General features: G+C 45.3%; 1 protein-coding gene across 1 annotated transcript in view; it reads right to left on the bottom strand.

The window, feature by feature from the left end:
* The window catches only part of CCZ1 (CCZ1 homolog, vacuolar protein trafficking and biogenesis associated), a 110,115-nt gene that overhangs the window by 49,034 nt on the left and 46,111 nt on the right, over positions 1-14,970 (bottom strand). The gene's annotated exons all lie outside the window — the stretch shown is intronic.

The raw sequence follows: 14,970 nt of genomic DNA, 5'->3' as shown, positions 1-14,970 counted from the left end.
AAAGTTTACCCTGCCACGTAGTGATGACGTCTGCCGAACGCTACACACTCTAGCAAATGGGGAAGCGCTGCAAATGCCGTGAACCCCCCCCTCCTCTGCATGTTTGACAGCAAAAACTGGGTTAAAACAGGCGGCGAGGAGGCATCACATTGCTTTCTCATCTTTGGTCAGTAGTCTCTGAAGCACAATTCGAATGCAGATCGAGCTTTAGGAGTATAAGTATGTTTAAATCTACTCTTAGTCATGTACAGTGCATCTGGAAAGTATTCACAGCGCTTCATTTTTTTCCACGTTATGTTACAGCCCTATTTCAAAATGGATTAAATTCATCATTTTCCTCAAAATTCTACAAACAATATCCCATAATGACAATGTGGAAGAAGTTTGTTTGAAATCTTTGCAAATTTATTGAAAAAAACAAAACAAACAAAAACCATGTATCCAAATATTTACAGCCTTTCCTCAATACTTCGGTGAAGCCCCTATGGCAACTTTTACATCCTCGTCTTTTTGTGTATGATGCCACAAGCTTGGCACACCTATATTTGGGCAGTTTCTCTCATTCTTCTCTGCACAACCTCTCAAGCTCCATCCAGTTGGATGGGGAGCATCAGTGCACATCCATTTTCAGATCTCTCCAGAGATGTTTAATCGGGTTCAAGTCTGGGCTCTGGCTGGGATACTCAAAGACATTAACAGAGTTGTCCGGTAGCCCACAGCATGATGCTGCGACCACCATGCTTCACTGTAGGGATGATATTGGCCAGGTGATAAGCGGTGCCTGGTTTCCTCCAGATATGATGCTTGCCATTCAGGCCAAAGAGTTACATTTTTGTTTCGTCCGACCAGAGAATTTTGTTTCTCGTGGTCTGAGAGTCCTTTAGGTGCCTTTTGGCAAACTCCAGATGGGCAGTCATGTGCCTTTTACTGAGGAGTGGCTTCCATCTGGCCAATCTACCGAACAGATTGGTGGAGTGCTGCAGAGATGGTTGTTCTTCTGGAAGGTTCTCCTCTCTCCACAGAGAAACGATTGAGCTCTGTCAGAGTGACTATCGGGTTCTTGGTCAACTTCCTGACTTATGCTGGCCATACACAGACAGAATTTCGGCTGAAACTGGTAGTTTTCGGAAAGATCATGCGACATTCGTGCAGTTAGTGAACCCAACCTTACCGGCGATTTCGACCATGGGCCTGGCTAATGTCGATGGACCTGAAGTGAAAACTTTTACTGTTTCAACTAAAGTGTATACATGTATGTTATAATAGAAATGAAAAGAATATTCTGTCTTATATGTTTTTATTGTTATTTAACGATCACTAGGAACATGGAAACGATCATATAAACAAGTTTATTCTATCAGTTAGTGGACAATTCGCTTTCGAACTATGAATAATCTTTCAATCTGCAAACGGCCAAAATTCTGTTCGTGTATGGCCAGCATAAGGCTCTTTTCCCCCAATCGCTCAGTCTGGCCGGGCAGCCCGTTCTAGGAAGAGTCCTGGTGGTTCCAAACTTCTTCCATTTACGGATGACGGAGACCACTGTGGTCATTGGGACCTTCAATGCTGCAGACATTTTTCTGTACCCTTCCCCAGATCTGTGTCTCAATACAATCCTGTCTTGGAGGTCTACAGACAATTCCTTGAACTTCATTGCTTTGTTTGTGCTCTGACACGCACTGTTAACTGTGGGGCCTTATACAGACAGGTGTGTTCCTTTCCAAATAATGTCCAATCAACTCAATTTACCAAAGGTGGACTCTAATCAAGTTGTAGAAACATCTCAAGGAATATCAGTGGAAACAAGATGCACATAAGCTTAATTTTGAGTGGCATGGCAAAGGCTGTGAATACTTCTGTACAAGTGTTTGTGTTTTTTATTTTTAATAATAATTTTTATTTTTAAAATAAGATTATATAAATATAAATAAATAAGATTCTATATTTAAATAAATAAGATTCAAACAAACTTCTTTCCCGTTGTCATTATGGGGTATTGTTAAGTTTGAACTTGTTGTATTATTGAATTTATTGCATTTTGAAATAAGGCAGTAACATAACAAAAAATGTGGAAAAGGTGAAGTGCTGTGAATACTTTCCGGATGCACTGTGTTGTATCAGAATCTTACACTGAAGCAACCAATTCCACGTGCAGTATTAAATTTGAAGTTCGGGGAGATATTAAAATCAATGCAGTTACAGAATGTAGTCATTGTAATCAGTGTAGCATTAAAATTATTATTATTTTTTTTAATGCAACTAGTCGAAGAACTTGAACTTCTTGGTATCAGCCTCCTGAAACCAGCAGTACTAATGGCGCTTTTCCACTGCATGGAACCGCATGGTATGGTGTAGGAACGGTTCGGTACGGTGGTGCTTTTCCACTGCATGGAACCGAACGGTACGGCTCTCAAAAACAGTACCACCTCGATTGTGGTTCCAAGAGGTACCATATCCCACAATCCTTTGCATGCAGTCACTACTAGCCACTGATTGGTCAGAGAATCCCACCCACCTTGTTGTTATCCCACCCACGTAACTTTAGTACTACTTTAGTGGAAAAGCAAACCATACCGTACCGTACCGAACTGTTCCAACCCCGTACCATGCGGTACCAGCAGTGGAAAAGTGCCATAAGATTGGTACAGGGAAGGTGATCACTGGCAGCCAATCAGGCTCTGCGGCTTGCACATGTGCTTACACTACACATGCTGACAGGAGCAGAGAGCAGAAAAAGTGATCTTTCGTGTGCACATGCTCATTTTCTGTCCAATGAGCAGACTGAGGGCATGTCTGTAATCAAGCTGTGTGAGTGCTTATGTAGAGGCCTAGGTTTTGGATGTGCTTTCATGTAGGGGTGTCTGGATTAGGGAATATCTCACGGAGATTTGAAAGCATAACCAGATCGATTATGGCGAGGTAGGTTTAAAGGACTGTTAGGCCCTTTTCACAGAGGCGGACCGTTCAGATCCGCCTGAAAAACTGACAGGCGGATCTGAACGGATGCCCCATGCATCTCTATGGGGCATCGGAGACATGTCCACTGACATCCGATCCGGGCCGTCAAATCTGGACGGATGGAAAAATTGATTTTTGTAAGATCTTACCGTAAAATCCTTTTCTCTTAAGCTCATTGACAGACGCAGTCCTCTTGATTAATATCAAATCGGGGTTATACTGCCCTCTACAGGAGTAGGACACTAGGCAGAAGGAAAATGTTCTGGCCACACCTTAGGGGCAGTCCCAGAGGGTATATCCTCTCTCTCCCTGCTACAGGATGTCAGTTATGTCACAAAGCAGTGTCAGAGAATTTAACCCAACCCAACTCAAAAGTAGAGGGGCGGGTACTGCGTCTGTCAATGAGCTTAAGAGAAAAGGATTTTACGGTAAGATCTTACAAAAATCCATTTTTCTCTGTCGCTCATTGACAGACGCAGTCCTCTTGATTAATATCAAATCGGGACATCCCAAAGCAGTGCCACAAATGAGGGGTGGGATAACAGAAATCAAAATTTAAATCCAGAAGGCCCAACCGGTGCCGACTAGAAGTCTTAAAGGCTCATCAAACCAAAGGATGAGACTCAACTGAAAATCCAACAGAAAAAAACCCTCGAGGTAGACCAACGGTCTCCTCAAATTGCGGCCTGCAGAACCTTGCGGCCAAAAGAGGCATCCGCCGATGCCATCACATCAACTTTATAAAATTTTGTAAAAGGTATGAACCGACAACCAGGTAGCCGCCTTGCAAACCTGGACCACTGACGCCTGATGGCGGAAGGCCCAGGAAGCACTAAGCGCCCGCCTAACTAGACAGAAAAAAACTGACATCCTGTAGCAGGGAGAGAGAGGATATACCCTCTGGGACTGCCCCTAAGGTGTGACCAGAACGTTTTCCTTCTGCCTAGTGTCCTACTCCTGTAGAGGGCAGTATAACCCCGATTTGATATTAATCAAGAGGACTGCGTCTGTCAATGAGCGACAGAGAAACCCTATTTTCCATCCGTCCAGCGGATCGGATGAGAACAGACAAGTGGTCCGTTCTCATCCGATTCCCCCATAGAGAACAGCGGGGACCTGACAGCTCTGTGTCCGCACACAGCACGGAGACAGAGCTGCCATCCGCCTGCTCAGTGGAGGATCGGTGGATCCATCTCTCGCTGAGAAAAACGGAGTCCGCCAACAGACTCCCATGTGTGAAAGGGGCCTTAGTATTAGTGCTCCATGGAAGCCATGGTTTCCGTACACCGTAGTGATGACAGCCAACTAGAAAAGCTGTATGTCGTTCCCAAAAAATAGCACTATAAATGTAGGATGTACCTGTAAGTCAATGGCCCTGGGGGGTACAGTTGGCTACAGGTGAAAATGAGAAAAATTTGAAATAGTATGAATGGATAAACAATGCAGGTAAAGTCTTGGAGGATGTCAGGTTTATTAGTTATTCTAAAACTGATTCTCAAACAAGGCAAGCTGCTTGCACATGTATTTATATCTGAATACAGCATGTAAATGAGACACTATAGCATGTGCTGTAATGTGAGCAGGATATCTACAATCTGAAACTGAAGCCAGACAGCCATAGTGCCGAGTGTTAACAAGGAATGGCAGAGTGAAGGGGCTAGTGATGACAGCTGTGACAGACAAGGACACAAGGACAGCTTTCCCTAATATTCCCTATCCTAAAAGAAAAGGATGGCCTGGATATTTAACATAACACTGGAGTAGAGAGATTTTCTTTTTTCATATACTCTATACGGAGACGATAAACTATAACTAAAAAGGTAAAGCTTTTTTTTTTTTTTTGCAGAGGGATTAGAACCCCTGTCAGTTTTTATTGCAGTCTCTATCCCCGTTAGAGAGATTCACCCTCTCTATTTGTCTTGCTTACCACTATCATTGAAAGTAAAAAATGCAAAATTTGGGTTGTCCCCAGAAAAGTAAGAGAAGTCTTCCAATGAGGATACTAATTCTGTTGACTTGGGGGACCCCCCCCCCCAGATAATCCTTTAATTTGCAGGAATTTCCTCACTTCCTGTTTTGGCTATGTGACAGGAAGTGAAGGTAAATCTCCCCCAATGGGACACAGATGGCAAAAATAAACCTCACAGGTGTTCTAACCCTCTCTTACTCTATCCAAAATGAAAAAAAAAAAAAAGAAGGAAGGTTTTGTATAATGTTCTACTTATTGCGGAAAGCAGACTTCTATACTAGACAACAACTAGAGGGTTTACTCATTTCAACTGTTTACCCCACTGGACTTTAAAGTGGTATTAAACCCCAAAGTAAAAACTGGATCTATTGCAGCTTACCCATCCTAAATGTGGTGGCTACATTTGTTTTCCTCTATTTTCACCTGGTGATCCGGTGTAACGTTAGAAAACCAGACCCCGTGAGAAATCCATACCCTCGTCACTTCCTGTCAGGAACAGCTGAGCAGCGTAGCAGTGTGCATGCTCACAGCCCCGGAGACGTCATTGAACAGCTGAGGGGCTGACAAGTGCGCATTGCTCTGAGGGTATGAATTTATCACGGTAGTGTGTGTAACGTTATACTTGCGGCGGTTACATGAAAACAGCTCGGCTGCAACATGAGTCATCTCCGCTCCAAACCCGCTCTTTTCCCTGATCTCGGCTAATAAATATAAAAGCGGATCACGGAGCCGAGATCTCCGTCATTTACATTTCATACACCCGCCGCCGCTTTTATATTTATTAGCCGAGATCAGGGAAGTGACAGGGATAGGAGCGGAGATGAGTTATATTGCAGAGGAGCCGTTTTAATGTAACCGCCGCAAATGTAACGTTGCACACACTTCCGTGATAAATCCATACCCTCCGAGCATGCGCACTTGTCAGCCCCTCAGCTGTTCAATGACGTAGGTGCTGACGTAGGTGCACCGGAAGTGGCGAGGGTATGGTTTCCTCACGGGTATGGTTTTTTCACGGAACACCGGCCAGCAACTCACTTCCTGTCTTAGGACCCATTTGTACTAGAAACTTCCGGTGTAATTCACATGCTGTTGTGTGCAGTGTGATTTCAGGCCCTATTCATTTTGAATAGGCTGAAAATCGCAACATACCACACTAAAAGTAGTGCATGCACTACTTTCTGAAATGCACTGCAACCCCATCACATGGTACTTTTGTTTGTAATATATACAACGCCAACCTTAAATATACAGCAGCCAGCAACAACAAATGACAGTTTGTGAAAACAATAAGAAAGCAAAAATTTGCAGCGCTGTTGGATTGTGTTAGAAAGTGCAATAGTGCTTATGCATATAAAGATATGCTAGCCAAAAATAAAGTGCATAAACTATGGGCAAAATCACATAATAACAGTGCTAAAATGTGCAACTTATAAAGTATCTAAGTACTTCAATACTTAAAAGTGCAAAGTTGTATATGGACCACAAAATTACTGCAGTACTAAGCAATAAAGTGCAAAATTATATATGGACCACAAAATCATAAAAAGCATATATATATGAAAAATATATGTAAGTGAATGGGTGATAAAGTAGCTGATGCTGTTAATGCAAGACGCTGATCATAGAAAAAAGTCCACAGATTCCACCATAGAGGTGCAAAGGTGCTGATAAGTCTTCTCTTGTGAATTCAGGTGCATGACCATTACCAACAGGGCAACTGTAATGAAGGCTTACCAGATGTAGTGGACCCAATATAGTATACACCTTTTGGGTCATTCAGGCTTCTAAAAAATAGATGGACTTGATATCAATAGAATATCCAAAGATCAATGGCTCAATCCTCCAACGCCATCCACTCATATGGAATGCTATAGCCACTAGCAGTAAGTGCATCAAGAAATCCTTTTGTATCATGCAATCTGGTGCGGGCACAAACAACGTGTTTGGGGTGTCGTTTGGCACCGACCCCCTCAGCAGATCGCAAGGGCAGTGCGATTGGAATGCAGTGCGGGGAGCCGCACGGAAACACGGCTGTCCCGCACTGCATTTTAGTGTGAACAGCCCCTTAGGGTATTTTAACACTGCTGGAGGAGCAACAGAGACACCTCTGGACAGCCGCACTGTCAATCAGGGGAGACGGTAGTATTTGTAGCATTAGAAGATTTAGATGGGCTTGACTAAGACCATATAAAAAAAAAAAAAAAAAATAAATAAAGAAAGCATGCAGTCATAATATGGAAAGTGGTTGTAAAGTCAGGTTTTTTTAATCTTAATGCATTCTATGCTTTAAGAGAAAAAGCCCTCTGTGTGCAACAGCCCCCGAATACTTACCTGAGCCCCCTCTCTATCCAGCGACGTCCACTAATGCCTTGGCTGCCAAGGACTCTCCTCCTCATTGGCAGAGGTGCCATTGGCTCCCGTTGCTGTCAAAAAAACAAGAGAGAGGGTGCGGGGCCGAACCGGATACACAGAGCTGCAGCTTAGCTCGGGTGCCTCCATAGCAAAGCTGGAGGGAGGGGTCAGGAGTGACGAAGAGGGACCTGAGAAGAGGAGGATCAGGGCTGCTCTAAGCAAAACCAACTGCACAGAGGAGGCAAGTATAACATTTTAATAGAATAAAAATTAGATTTTAGTATCACTTTAAGGAATGGTAAGCTGCATTATAATACATTTTTATGGTTTGGTTTAATACCACTAAACTTCCCTATCCTTTATAGTCATGAGAGGCTGTCATCGTAGCCCTCGTTTGATCTGCAGTTTCCATGATGCTGCAAATGTGATCAGTAATGACACCAGACATTTGATGGCTTAACAGGCCAGTTGAAAGAACAACCAACAGTTATTTCACAGCATTCCTTGAATGTAACTGTTTGGGAAAAAGTTAAAGTACAACTAAACACAAAATATAAAAAAATGTGAGCAGACAGGCTCTTGATTGCAGAAGACGCATACAATGTGTCTTTTGCAATAAAATAAACTCACCTGCCTGTTCACAATCCTCTGCACAATGTACATGGAGCTGAGCATGTGCAGCTCTATTCCATTTCAGGCACAGTGCCAGTGTGCTGAGATGAATGACTCCTGCGCATGGGTGGGAGCGACATCATCCCACGCTGGCCAATCAAAATAGCCAAAGACTGGTGCCCAGAATAAGCCACGGAAAAGATGCTGGCACCATCAAGGGACCTCACAGGAGTCTGACTGTTGCAGCATAGGTGAGTAATTCTTTCCTTATTTTCCACTCTAAAATCGATTGATTGATTGATTGATTGATTGATTGATTTCCACCTTAAAGTGGAACTTCAGTCAGAAAATGAGGTCCTGCTAGATGACTTCAGGCTGGCCCCTTTTGCAGGTATAACTGTGTTTACATTAAAAATAAGTGATCTGCTACTTTTTAAGATTCAGCAATAAACTGTTTCACTCTGCTCTGCACATGCTCAGTTTCTCTCCATTTTTAGGCATTGCTGAGTTTGTAGAGATCAATCTGCTGACAGCCATAAAGCGTAATTAACCACTTGCCGACCGCCCCACGCAGATTTACTGCGGCAGGGCGGCTCGGCTGCGCATAATCACATACATGTATGTTATTATGTGCACGGGGTCTCGGAGGCGCGGGCTCAATCGCCACCGGCCTCCCACGATCTTCGGGGAAACTGACAGGAGAGCCGCCTGCCTATGTAAACAAAGCAGTCGAGTCTTCAGTCACACAGGCACAGTGTGTGTTTCTGCTAAGCTGAATCATTGATCTCTGTGTGCCTGTCACAGAACCCTCCCCCCCCTATCAGTTAGCAAGCTTACCCCTTGATCACCCCCCTGTATTAACCCCTTTCCTGCCAATGTCATTTATACAGTAACAGTGCATATTATTTAGCACTGATTACTGTATTAAAGTCACTGGTCCCCAAAAAGTGTCACTTAGTGTCAGATTTTTCTGCCGCAATGTCGCAGTCCCGCTAAAAATTACCGATTGCCGCCATTACTAATAAAAACAAAAAAAATAAATAAAAAGTCCAAAAATTTATCCCATAGTTTGAAAATGCTATAATTTTTGCGCAAACCAATTAAAATACGCTTTTTGGGATTTTTTTTTTTACCAAAAATATGTAGCAGAATACAAATTGGACTAAACTGATAAACAAAATTAGATTCTAAAATTTTTTTATTAGGAATGTTTTATAGCAGAAAATAAAAAATACTGTTTTTCAAAATGTTTGCGCTTTTTTTGTTTATAGCGCAAAATGTAAAAAACGCAGAGGTGATCAAATACCACCAAAAGAAAGCTCCATTTGGGGAGGAAAAAAAAAAGGACATCAATTATATTTGGGTACAGCGTCGCACGACCGCGCAATTGTTAAAGTAACGCAGTGCCGAATCGCAAAAAATGGCCTGGTCATTAAGGTGGTAAAACCTTCTGGAGCTGCAGTGGTTAAACCCTCCTATCCGTTACAGCCAAAGAAGCCGCTTCTGTTCGATCTGCAAGTGCCATGGTGCTGCACATGTGATCAGTTAAAACTCCAGCAATTTGCTGATTTGACAATTTGGTTGTGGACAAAAGGACATGTGACAGTTAGCAATCCTGGGATTCCAGGAATGTGACTGTTTTTTAAACTGTTAAATCGATAGATTTAGCTCCGCTTTAGGAGATTTAGCTCCGCTTTAGGATTTACTGCTATAGGGGCTCTGGGCTTCAGCGAAAAGGCAGCCTCTAGCAAAAAGCAACAGGAGCAATGCTGGAGACAATTTACAGTAAACACTAATTTTGGTAGCATAATTATTAATGTGGAATGCATGTTCCTTGCTAAAGAACATTATTTTTTTAATAAAGTTGTTATTAGCTAAAGATCCGCTTTAGCTGCCACACTAAGGAAAATCTATAAAATGTTTCAACCCATGTGCAGAAGGTGGCTAGTCACATTGCCAGGACCACTAGTGTCTCTCATGCGACTAAATCACAGAAATACTGAAGGAAACCAGCCCTGCAGGGAGAAGACAGATTATCGCTAGCGGCTATACCAGCCATTAGTAGTAATCGTAAGCAAGATCCAGTAAGCTGGTTGTATCCAAATTGATTGATCAACTTGTGTACATTTAGCCTGCCCTTACACGCCTCGAACCTTGGCTGGTTCCTGCAGAACCGGCCAAGATTCAAACCATCTATGGCCGGTGTAACGTTAAAAAACCATACCTCGTTAGAATTCCATACCCTCGTCACTTCCGGCCTGAAACAGCTGAGCGGCGCAGCAGTGCGCATGCTCAGAGCCCCGGATACGTCATTGCACAGCAGAGAAGTTCACAAGTACGCATGCTCGGAGGGAATGAAATTATTACGGAGTGTGTGTAATGTTATACTTGCGGCGATTACATTAAAACAGTTCAGCGGCAACATGGGGCATCTCCTCTCCTATCCCTGACACTTCCCTGATCTCGGATAATAAATATAAAAGTGGCGGCGGGTGTATGAAATGTAAGTGACGGCGATCTCGGCTCCGTGATCCGCTTTTATATTTATTAGCCGAGATCAGGAAAGTGACAGGGGAAGGAGCGGAGATGACTGATGATGCAGAGGAGCTGTTTTAATGTAACGGCGGCAAGTGTAACGTTACACACACTACTGTGAGAGATCCATACCCTCCGTAGGTGCACCGGAAGTGACGAGGGTATGGTTTTCTCACGGGTATGGTTTTTTTCACGGAACACCGGCCTTCGATACAAAAAAGGCTAAAAAAGGCATCATATGTTTATAAACAACCAGATCCGCAGAGGTAGCCAATGTGAGGTCATATTTCAAAACCCGCACTCCAGAAGCAAGTTTGTGACCTACAGAAAATAACCAGGTTTTAGCTTTCACATAAAACTAGAAAAACCAACTATGGGCCAAAGCCACATCATGAATGCAAAGCGTTCTCAGATTGGACGAAGTGGAGAGGAGTTGCGGTGAAGTCAGTATAAATCAGAGCGTTAAAGGACTGCCGCTTCACACTGGCAGGTTATTACTTAAAATGGTTGGAAAGGTAAAAACATTTTTTTTTCCTTAATGCATTCTCTGCATTAAGGTAAAAAAAAAAAAAAAAAAAAAAAATGGATTTTTGGCTCGGCTTCACTGCAACAAAACATGCATCAATTGGATCGCGATCGGGCTCGGGTAAGTATTTAGGGGGGGACTGGAGGAGGAAACACTATTAAAGTTATTTTCTCTATTGTTCATTGATGGACGTAGTCCTCTGATCCATATCAGTAGGGTTATACTGCCCCCTACAGGAGTAGGAAACTAGGCAGAAATAAAGTTCTGCCTACGCCTATGAGCAGTCCCAAAGAGTACACCCTCTCTATTCCTGCATAGGATGTCAGTTTTGTATCAAAGCAGTATCAGAAAAGTAACACCAACCCAACTCCAAAAAGAGGGGCGGGTACTGCGTCCGTCAATGAACTTAAGAGAAAAGGATTTTATGGTAAATCAAAAATCCAGTTTTCTCTATCGTTCATTGACAGATGCAGTCCTATGATCCATATCAGTAGGGACGTCCCAAAGCAGTGCCATAAAATGAGGGGTGGGAACAGCAGAAAAGAACAAGTCCCCAAGGCTAAACACAGCCAACATATGACTCATCAGAACAAAAAGATGAGGCCCACCTGAAATAAACAATAAACACCCTCAAGGAAGGCCAAAAGCCCTATAGACAGCAGCCAGTAAAACTTTGCGGCCAAAGGAGGCATCTGCAGATGCCAGCACATCCACCTTATAAAAATTGTTAAAGGTGTGAACAGACGACCAGGTAGCCATCTTGCAACCTGAAGCACAGATGCCTGTACGGCGAAAAGCCCAGGAAGCACTAGGCACCTGAGTAGAATGCGCCGAAACAGGGAAAGGTAGGACCTGACCCTTAAATGAATAAGCCTGCACCACCATCTATCCGATCCATCTGAAAACAGTCGCAGCAGACGCAGGCAGCCCTGTTCTTGGGCCATCCGTGAGTACAGAGAGCGAACCTGACTCAGGAAGAGACTCAGAATTCGCCAAGTACACCTTGAGTGCCCGAACCACATCCAGAGTATGCAATGCACCTTCCTTAGGATGTTTGGGCTTAGGACACCGAGACAGTAATACAAAGTTCAAGTGAACACTAGAAACCACCTTCTGAGGGAAGGGCGGATCTGGACGAAGTATCACTTGTCTCCATGAACCAACATATAGTGAGAACAACAGGACAATGTCGCCAGTGCCGACGCCCTGCACGCAGAGTGAAAGCAACAGAGAAGGCCACCTTCTGTAATAAGGTAGGCAGGGGATACCTCAGAATACTTGCAAAAGGAGGTTCTTGAAGAACCGACTGCACCAAATCAAGGTGGTCAGAGGTCGCACCGGAAGTACCAAAAGTCGCACCCCCTGGAAGAAGTTACAAACCAGGGAACGGGCGGCCAACGGCCTTTGGAAGAAAGCCGACAAAGCCAGCGACCGTTAAGCAGGATTGAAGATTGGCCCTGGAGACAATAAATCCTCCCTGAGAGGAAGTCTCCAAGGAGCGCCTACGGGGTAGCCTGACCATGTCGGCGTACCAAGCTCGGCGAGGCCAGTCCAGAGCCATGAGAATGACCGGAATCCCTTCCGCCTCGCTCTGGCGACGAAGTCTTGGCAGCAACTTGAAAGGAGGAAAAGGCAGACAGCAGCTGATACTGACCCTGGCCCATCTGTTATCCCTCACACACGACTATACTGGCGTCATCCTTGCGCAGGTGACCATGCTAAAACTTCTCAGCGTCGTTCATGTTGAACTTCGCATAAGTTCTTGCCTACGACAGAACCCATGGTGCCACCCAGTGCATCTGCCAGAGGGACCCGGGAGCGGGCCACAAACCTCTGCACTATTCCGTAGATGCGACGCCAACAGATCCACGTCTGGAGTTCCCGAACGAAGACACAACTGCTGGAACATTCCCGGATGAAGGGGCCATTCCCCTGCATTCATGGCCTGTCGACTAAGGCAATCGGCCTGCCAATTTTCCACATCTGGAAAGGGAAGAGCGGAGAGAGCTGGAACAAGGCGCTCTGCCCAACGAACAATGCCTGTCACTTCCAAGACTGCAAGGACACCCCCTAGGTGAATGACATAAGCCACGGTCGTGGCATAGTCCGAATGAATGCGCTCTGGACATCTGCAGGTGCCCGGTCCAGTGAACAAAGCAAAGACCATACTCCCTAAGCAGAGAACCTGCCAAGGACTCCTCCCCACCCAGACAAGCTTGCATCCACGGTGACAATTTCCCAATAAAAAAAGGGGAGGAAGGATTCCAGATCAAGACTTCCTGGACACCTGGCTCAGCCGGATCCGAGTGTCCAGAGAGTTTGGATTCTAGTCCCATTTGAGAGGGATTGCCTTCTGGGGGATACTCGAGAGGGATTGAGCAAAAGGGACCATCCGAAAGACGACACCATAAGTCCCAGAACTTGCATTCAGCTCCGAAGGGACGACCATCTGCTACACGGTAACAGTTAAATCGCAGTCTGAAGTTCCAAGAGATTTTTCCCTTGAGGGATAAACACCCTGACTGAGGACGAGTCCAAAGTCAGGCCCAGATAGTCCAGTCCCATGAAAGGGACCAGGGATTACTTCTGAAGGTTCAGAACCCACCCAAACTCCTCCAGATTTCTTATGGTGACCCAAATTCATTGTCAGCACCGTAGGGGACTCCACACGGAGAAGCAGATCAGCCAGGAACCCAGGACTGATACACCCCGCTGCCGCAACAGCGCCAGGACCAGAGAAAACACCTTTGTGAAGACCCGAGGAGCAGAAACGAGACCAAGGGGTAATGCCACAAGCCAATAGAGATCTTTCCCCACGGCAACACAAAACGGGATGTGAATGTAGGCATCTTTGATGTCTATGGAGGCCAGGAATGTTGTAGGGAAGCCACCATTATGCAAACTGATACCAAGCCTTGTCGAACCAGAGTCTGTAAGCGATCCGGGGACAGCCGTACATTGGAAGGGAAAACCTTACTGGAAAAAACGGATCGAAACTCGATCTTGCAACTGGACCACATGACCTCTTGAACCCAGCTGCCTTGGAACCGGGCCAGCTGCAGGTCCAAGAACCGGCAAAGACTTCCCCCCACCCCATATATAGGTGAGGACGCACCTTCAGGCTGAGTAGGCCTTGTTCGCAGGTCTGGAAAAAAATGATCTCTTGTTCGCCAGACCAGGGTGGGTTTGGACCACCCAAGGAAGTCTTGAAGGACATCGCCACATCGACTGTCCCTGAGGGACGAAGAAACTGTTTGTGAGCCGAAAAGGAGGGACCCCGTCTGCGATGAAGACCCTTTCCCTTGTTAGCCTGTGGAAGAAAAGCACTCTTCCCCCCGTGAGACCCTTATATAATGTCATCCAGGGCAGCGCCAAACAGGCGATCTCCCTGAAAAGGGAGATCCATTAAGGCCTTCTTAGAAGTTTGATCCACAGAACAACACTTCGGCCAAGTATACCCTGGACAACCACCGCCGAAACCGACAGGTGACCCAGTAAAGTAGCCGTGTCCAGCGCGGCATCGCAAACAAATTGAAGCCCCTGCGCCAGCTGGTCCAACAGCTCCCCCAGGGGAGAAGGGACTTGCTCCTAACCAAGTCACGCCGTTTGAACTCCGCCCATCAGGCAGAGTCTGCGTGGTAATGGCAATCAAACACTGTTCCCAGTGCAGACCCCGCCAGAAGTACAGATCGCGGGCCACAGCCTGCGCCATCCTATCTCCCAAGTCCTTAAAGGATGGAGATTCCTCCACCGGAACAACGGTAGTCCTATTCAACCTAGAGACTGGTAGGTCCACCTTAGGCAGGACAGTCCACTTTACCAGAGACTCCTCAAAGGGTAACGTCTAGCAGCCGCTTAGACACCCCAGAGGAACGTCTCAGACAGTCCCATTCTTCATTAACATGCTAGCAAATTAAGCAGTTCCGGATGTCATGTGAGCGCCAGATGCCACCTGCACCCGAGGCGCAACCGCCGCTGTGTCCTCCAATTGCAGGGAGTCACGCACTGAAACAACCAG

Source organism: Pelophylax lessonae, assembly GCF_965119305.1.
Source record: "Pelophylax lessonae genome assembly, chromosome: 6".
Lineage (NCBI taxonomy): Eukaryota > Metazoa > Chordata > Amphibia > Anura > Ranidae > Pelophylax > Pelophylax lessonae.
Note: the sequence above shows the minus strand (reverse complement) of the source record. Positions and strands in the feature narration are given on the sequence as shown.